This window comes from Triticum dicoccoides, chromosome 3A (assembly GCF_002162155.2).
Source record: "Triticum dicoccoides isolate Atlit2015 ecotype Zavitan chromosome 3A, WEW_v2.0, whole genome shotgun sequence".
Classification (NCBI taxonomy): domain Eukaryota; kingdom Viridiplantae; phylum Streptophyta; class Magnoliopsida; order Poales; family Poaceae; genus Triticum; species Triticum dicoccoides.
Window position 1 is genome coordinate 544,944,582 of NC_041384.1, and position 8,663 is coordinate 544,953,244.

The following is an 8,663-nucleotide window of genomic DNA, read 5'->3' on the forward strand; positions in this document are numbered from 1 at the left end:
GTCCTTTTTCAACAACTCTGCCATGGGCTTCGCAATCTTAGAGAAATTCTTGATGAATCTCCAATAATATCCCGCGAGTCCAAGAAAACTGCGGATCTCTCCAACTGAGGTGGGTGCCAACCACTCAGTGACTGACTGAACCTTGGTAGGGTCTACTGCTATACCTTCTCCTGATATAACATGTCCAAGGAATCCAACTTCCTTCGACCAAAACTCACATTTGCTGAACTTGGCATATAACTGATGTTCCCTGAGCTTCTCGAGAACTAATCGCAAATGCTCCTTGTGCTCCTCTTCATTCTTCGAGTATACCAAGATATCATCAATGAACACCACGAAAAACTTATACAAGAACTCCATGAACACCTTATTCATCATACTCATGAAATAGGCAGGGGCGTTAGTCAACCCAAATGACATAATCGTATACTCATATAACTCGTACCTTGTGGTGAAAGTTGTCTTAGGTATATCATGTTCTCGGATCATCAGCTAGTGGTACCCTGATCATAGATCGATCCTGGAGAATACTTTAGCTCCTTGTAGCTAGTCAAACAAATCATTGATCATCACCAATGCGTACTTGTTCTTGATCGTCACTTCATTCAATGCACGATAGTCAACCACCATTCTCAGAGATTTATCCTTCTTCTCAACCAAGAGCACTGGGGCTCCCCATGGTGACGAGCTTCGTCGAATGTAACCTTTCTCCAATAACTCCTTAATTTGTTTCTTAATCTCCTCTAGATCATTTGCGGGCATCTGGTATGGTCTCTTCGATATTGGTCTGGTGCCTGGCAATAACTCTATCAAAAACTCAATGTATCGATCTGGCGGCATGCCTGGTAACTCTTCTGGGAATACATCCGGGTAATCCTTCACTACAGTCACTTCCTCCTGAACAATGCCCGTGAGGGAGTTTACGTGAGTCCTCTTTGGTGTATGCATGGATACATACTTAATCCTTTTTCCCTCCGGGGTGGTGAGCAGAATTGACCTACTAGCACAATCAATGTTTCCTCCATACTTCGATAGCCAATCCATACCCAGTATCATGTCCAATCCTTGTGACTCCAGAATTATTAGGTCTGAGGGGAAAACATGGCTGCCAATGTTTAAGGGTAACCGTTCACACCATCTGTTGGCCATATACTCTGCACCTAGTGAGCTTACTAGTAAGGGTGTCCTAAGGCTACGGTGGGTAACTTAAAATTTTCCACAAATCCCCTTGAAATGTATGAATGTGATGCACCAGTATCAAAAAGAACAAGAGTGGTAAATGACTTAACCAAAAACTTACCGATAACTGCATCTGGCTGCTCTTCAACCTCCTCCACATTTACGTGGTTCACTTGTCCCTTGTTGAAAGGGTTGGGCTTCTTCCCAGAGCTTCCATTGCCATTTCCATTCTTTGCTTCAGGACATTCGGTGGCGTAATGTCCAGTCTTCCCGCACTTGAAGCAAGTAACATGACTTAGATCCCTCTTAGCGGGTGTGGTTGGGTTAGAGCGGTTCTGATTACTGCCCGCTCCATTCCCATTTTCATTCTTGGGGCCACTGTGATTATGCGAACTTCCTCCATTGTGGTTATGTCCTTCATGGTTATGGGTATATCCTCCCGAGTTTGGGGTGAAACGAGGTTTCTGCTGAGCTCCTGAATTGTACTTCCCTTGACCATTCTTCCTTTTGCGTCTCTCAATCTGCTGCTGCTTCCCTTCAATCATAAGAGCCTTATCTACCAACTCATGGTAGTTGTTAAATGTTGCCACCATTAACTGCATACTCATCTCATCATTCAGCCCTTCCATAAACTTCTCCTGTTTCGCGGCATCTGTGGCCACATCATCTGGGGCATAACGAGCTAACTTGCTAAACTCATCCACGTACCTCCCCACAGTACGGTTGCCCTGGCGTAAGTTGTGAAACTCACACTTCTTCATGCTCATAGCTCCGGTTAAAACATGAGCAGTGCGGAACGCTTGCTGAAACTGTTCCCAAGTGACATTGGCTATAGGAAAAGTGGTTGTGTAATTCTCCCACCATGAGGCTGCAGGTCCATCCAATTGGTGTGTGGCAAAACACACCTTCTCCGCATCTGTGCAACCTGCGGTGGTCAACTCCCTTCCTATCCTGCGTAGCCAGGCATCAGCAACTATTGGCTCGGTGCTACTGGAAAACACCGGCGGCTGCAACCTCAGAAAACGGGCTAAGTTGTCAACTTGAGGGGGTGGCGGTGGGTTGTTGTTATTGTTGTTGTTGTTGCCTTGGTTCCGGACTGGCAACTGCATCAGTGTATTGTTGGAAATATGCCCTAGAGGCAATAATAAAAGTATTATTATATTTCAATGTTCATGATAAATGTCTTTTATTCATGCTATAACTGTATTATCCGGAATCGTAATACACATGTGAATACTTAGACCACAATATGTCCCTGGTGAGCCTCTAGTTGACTAGCTCGTTGTGATCAACAGATAGTCATGGTTTCCTGACTATGGACATTGGATGTCGTTGACAACGGGATCACATCATTAGGAGAATGATGTGATGGACAAGACCCAATCCTAAGCATAGCATAAAAGATCGTGTAGTTCGTTTTGCTAGAGCTTTGCCAATGTCAAGTATCTCTTCCTTCGACCATGAGATCGTGTAACTCCCGGATACCGTAAGAGTGCCTTGGGTGTATCAAACGTCACAACGTAACTGGGTGACTATAAAGGTGCATTACAGGTATCTCCGAAAGTATCTGTTGGGTTGACACGGACCGAGACTGGGATTTGTCACTCCGTATGACGGAGAGGTATCTCTGGGCCCACTCGGTAATGCATCATCACAATGAGCTCAATGTGACCAAGGTGTTGGACACGGGATCATGCATTACGGTACGAGTAAAGTGACTTGCCGGTAACGAGACTGAACAAGGTATTGGGATACCGACGATCGAGTCTCGGGCAAGTAACGTACCGATTGACAAAGGGAATAGCATACAGGGTTTGATCGAATCCTCGACATCGTGGTTCATCCGATGACAACATCGAGGAGCATGTGGGAGCCATCATGGGTATCCAGATCCCGCTGTTGGTTATTGACCTGAGAGCGTCTAGGTCATGTCTGCATGTCTCCCGAACCCGTAGGGTCTACACACTTAAGGTTCGGTGACGCTAGGGTTATTAGGAAGACTAGTATGTGACTACCGAATGTTGTTCGGAGTCCCGGATGGGATCCTGGACATCACGAGGAGCTCCGGAAGGGTCCGGAGGTAAAGATTTATATATGGGAAGTTGTCAAACGGACACCGGGAAGTTTCGGGGTCATACCGGTATTGTACCGGGGCCACCGGAAGGGTTCCGGGGGTCCACCGGGAGGGGCCACCCCTCCCGGGGGGCCACATGGGCTGCGTGGGGCAGGGAGCCAGCCCCTGGTGGGCTGGCTGCACCCCCTCCCTTGGGCCCTTGCGCCTAGGGTTGAGGGGGGAACCCTAGAGGGGGCGCCCCCCTTGGCTTGGGGGGCAAGCCACCCTCTTCCCCTCTCCCCTTGGCCGCCGCACCCCCCCCCCTAGATGGGTTCTAGGGGGCCGGCCCCCTTCTCCCTTCCCCCTATAAATAGAGGGGTGATGGGAGGGCAGCCGGACCACCCTCCAAGGCGCAGCCCTCCCCTCCCCAACACCTCTCCTCCTCCGTCGTGTGCTTGGCGAAGCCCTGTCGGAGTACTGCCTCTCCACCATCACCACGCCGTCGTGCTGCCGGTGGAGCTGTCTTCCTCAACCTCTCCTTCCCCCTTGCTGGATCAAGAAGGAGGAGACGTCTCCCGTCCCGTACGTGTGTTGAACGCGGAGGTGCTGTCCGTTCAGCACTTGGTCATCGGTGATTCGAATCACGTTCGAGTACGACTCCATCATCACCTTGCAAGCTTCCGCACGCGATCTACAAGTGGTATGTAGATGCAAACTCACTCCCTTGACTCGTTGCTTAGATGAACTCATAGATGGATCTTGGTGAAACCGTAGGAAAAATTTTAATTTTCTGCAACGTTCCCCAACATGTATTCTGCTGTTGGATCAACTGAGTGAGCTCCGGTGGGAAGACAAATCCGGGGTCACGTCTCGGAGGCATCTGATGGGTTTAGAGGGGACAGATTAGAATAGAAAGAGGTCTAATGATAAAGCACTACCCATATGCACATGAGTCAAACACAATCATATCACACCAAATCAATTTCAAGCAAGGGAATACAATCGATCTAACTACCGTTACAGTGCTCGGACTATACTATTTACATGGGGAAATACTACTGATCATATGGTGGTCATCTAGAAATTTTGATCGGTGGAGGACTCCATGATATCCGCTCCAGCTTCATCTTCATAATCATCATCACTGTTGTCGGGGTCGGGGTCGGTGTCGTCGATGATGATGTAGTCCTTGGGATGGTCGTCATCTCCCCCTGGCGCAGGGTCTCCCATGAATACTCCTAGCTTCCTTGTCAGGTCGTCATTCTTCTCCACTAGTATTGCGATTTCTTCCTCATATCTGTCGCGTGTAGACTTGAGTTCCTCTTCTAGCTCTGTGTTCCTGGTCATCGCCTTCTTCAAATCTATCATGCTTGCGCACATCTGGTTCTCCTGTCGACGAATGTGCTGGTTTAACTCCTGGATGAAAGCTGAAATGGACCTATCCCTCCTGGTGCTGATCATCTCCCATTGCTCATCTCGGCGCCCACATATCTGGTAGATAGTGTCCTTAAGATCCTTGTGATAAACTTCATCGATGCGTCCCATGGCGATGTGGGCTGCCATGCTTTTTCCTAGACTCTAGGTTGGTGCATCAAAGGAAAACTCTATGGGCTCAGCTACTGGCATGAATGTCCTTCCGGGAACTTGAACTCGAATCATCCAACGCTCCTCTTCTGGTAAAGTGGCGGTGTAGGTCCCGATAAAGCTTGGTATTCCAATGTTTAGGTACCTAGTGACTTCCTTCAAGTGTCGTCCAAAAGGTGTGTCTTCATCCGGTTGTGTAAACTTATTCCTTGTGCCCGCCATCCTATAGAGTAGAAGATGGAGAGAAGTCAGAAATGAGTAGAGAAGAGTGACCTATGGTTCATCTTAGTGGTCGTGTCCTACATTCAGCGTGTGCTCTAATACCATCTTGTAGCGACCCGACCTCAGATGGTCAAGTCTTTGTGCATAAGTGTCATCCCTGGATCGGTAATGCTGACACACACAGTACTCGAAGGATTTATAATAGAGTAGCAATCACACACTTATTACATCGATAGTCTCAAAGAGAACTTATTACAATAATATGGCTTAAGGACATCTAAATACGATAACAGCGGAAGGCTTGGAAGATAAAGTGAGTCCATCAACTCCAACGGCATAGCTGAGTGCACGACAACGACCTAGCGCACCTTACTCTTCGTCTGAAAAGTCTGCAACATGATATGTTGCGCCCGAAAACGGGTCAGCACATGGAATATGCTGGCAATATAACACAGTAGAGCAATGAATAGGTAAATGCTATTACTACATGCATATATTGTTGGTGGAGGCTCTATGGTTATAATGTTTTTGCGAAAAGCCAATTTTTTCCTACAGCAAAGGAATATATTTTATTTAACTATCATGGTAGTTGTTAAACATTGAGAAGGTTCCTCCAACTCAATCCCAATTAGAAAGTAATTAACAACCCAACAAATTATGATTAGAGTGATGAGATCAATATGATAATCCAAGATCCAGATACTCAAGATGTCCATAACCGGGGACATGGCTAACCATGATTAGTTTGTACACTCTGCAGAGGTTTGCGCACTTTTCCCCACAAGACTCGATCTCCTCCATTGGATTTCTCGCACTACATGGTGTTTGAGAAACGGATGACCGAGACACAGTTTTTTAGAAGCATTAACTCTAATCTCGGGTAGACCGTACCAACCTACATCCCCTACATCTGCTAGCCTACCACTAGAAGAGGTCATGCAACTTACTCCACTATGCTAGAGCCCATAATAGCTTGTGGCTGCACACGGAAGTTTCTAGCATGAATAATATTATGATCCCTTTGAGCCTAGGTGGCGAACCATAGGATGATCACACGGGTACTCCAGGATATCCTAGGACAACACTGGATTCTCCAGGTGCCCGCAACCAATCCACCCAGATGTGTGTTTAAGTAGCCACCTTAAGTTAACCATTAATTAACAATCTCACATCTATCATAGATACTCTCAAACCCAATCCACGTCTACGAGCATAGCATGGCGATATAAGCATAACGTAGAAGTAACTCCCAAGGGTTTGATAATAAAAGGGCAATAGGTTCTACCTCATCATCTACTTCCCAAAACCCACATGTTAAGAGATCCTACTCATGCAATGTTTGAAGGTTGCAACTAATGCATAAAACTGGGTGAGAAAAGAGTATGATCGAAGTGTTACTTGCCTTGCTGATGATCCGCAAAACCTAGTGACTCGTAGTAGCACGCTGCGCACTCCGGGAATTCTATCGCAAAAAAACAATAGCATACATAAGCAATCAAGCAAAGATGCACGGGTAAAACTCAAGTAAGAAGATCGAATCTGAAAACTCAACTAAAGAGATTCGATCTGTAAAAAGAATCAATCGAATCGGAGCTACAGAATTTAAAATACGGTCAAAAGAACTTCGAAATCAAATCTGCTAAACCAAATTTTAAATTATCAAAACCTTGTTCAAGTTGATTAAACAGAAAGAGGGACTCGAGACGAAGATTTTGGCGTTGGTTTCACTGGATTTGGACAAATGGTTAAAAAGTTACGATGGTTTGAAGATCAGGGGCTAATCTGCAATAAAAATAATCACAGATAGGTCCCTGGCCGAAAATAAAATAAAAAGAAAAGACTAACGAACGAACGTTCGCTGTCTGAACCTAACCGGCGAACAACGTTCGTTTAAAGGAATGATCGGACGAACGTCCGCTAAGCAAATAAACCGACGAAAAACCGATCTAAGAAAATAAACCGGAAACCTAAAAAATGAGGGTTAACTGAGAGAAAAAACCGACCGGTCAACACGGTCAACTGCGGTGGCTCCGGCGAGATCCGGCGAGGCGGCGGCGGGCGGCAGCGGCGGCGGCGGCACGCGCGGCGCTAGGGTTTGGGCGGCGGGGCGGCTGGGTGGGCTGGGGCGGCCTCGGCCTCGGCCTCGCCTTATAAAGGCCTGGCGGCAGTGTCCGGGTCGGGCACGGCCTGCTAGGTCGGTGCGCGTTTTTTTAAAACAGACGAAGTAAAATAAATAAAAGAAATACCAAACGAAGTCCAAAAATCCTGAAATAAATTTTCACGGTCCTCTAATAATATTTCGGACAAAGTGAACATTTACTTGGGCTAAGAATGCAATTTTGAAAAATGCATATTTTTCTAATTCAAATAAAATAGCAATAAAATCCGAATAAAATTATTTATTTGATTTTAACATTTTTCCTCCAATATTTCATTTAGTTTGAAGAAGTCGTATTATCTCCTCCCATATATTTTTATTATGAAATATTTTTGGAGAGAAAAATAATAAAACCAAAATGATCTTTGTTTCGATATTTGATGAAATTCAAATATGAAAATGGTGAAATCCCCAACTCTCTCCGTGGGTCCTTAAGTTGGTTAGAATTTTCGAGGATCACAAAATAAAATGCAATAAAATATGATATGATATGCATGAATGACCTATGTATAACATTCCAAATTGAAAATTTAGGATGTTACATTAACTTCATCTCTAGGTAAACCTGCAGGCTTAAATAATCCACAAATTTCATCCATATAGATTAGGTGCTTATCAGGTGTAATGTGTCATCTCCTACATAAGGATTAGCTAGCGGTTTCTCACCCCAAGGAATTTCATAATAAATATTTTCAGTAGGTGCAGTAGGTTGAGGAACTACTCTTTGTGCTTCCGGTCGACGTGAAGATACCCTGAACAACCCCCTCAAAGGATTATTTTCCATAGTGACAAATGACAAGAAATTTCAGCACGTAATATAAATGTTTCCTTACCAAATTTCACTCACCAAAGACGCTTCACTCCCCGGCAACGGCGCCAGAAAAGAGTCTTGATGACCCACAAGTATAGGGGATCAATCGTAGTCCTTTTGATAAATAAGAGTGCTGAACCCAACGAGGAGCAGAGGGAAATAACAAGCGGTTTTCAGCAAGGTATTTTCTGGAGGCACTGAAATTATCGGTAATAGATAGTCTGGTGGCAAAGTAATTTGTAATGAGGAACAAGTAACGAGTGTAGTAAAGGTGCAACAAAGTGGCCCAATCCTTTTTATAGCAAAGGACAAGCCTGGACGAGCTCTTATATAAAGCAAAGCGCTCCCGATGACACATGGGAATTATCGTCACGTTAGCATCATGCTCATATGATTCGCGTTCGCTACTTTGATAATTTGGTGTGGGTGGACCGGTGCTTGGGTGCTGTCCTTACTTGGACAAGCCTCCCACTTATGATTAACCCCTCTCGCAAGCATCCACAACTATGAAAGAAGAATTAAGATAAATCTAACCATAGCATGAAACATGTGGATCCAAATCAGCACCTTACAAAGCAACGCATAAACTAGTGTTTAAACTTCTGTCACTCTAGCAACCCATCATCTACTTATTACTTCCCAATGCCTTCTCCTAG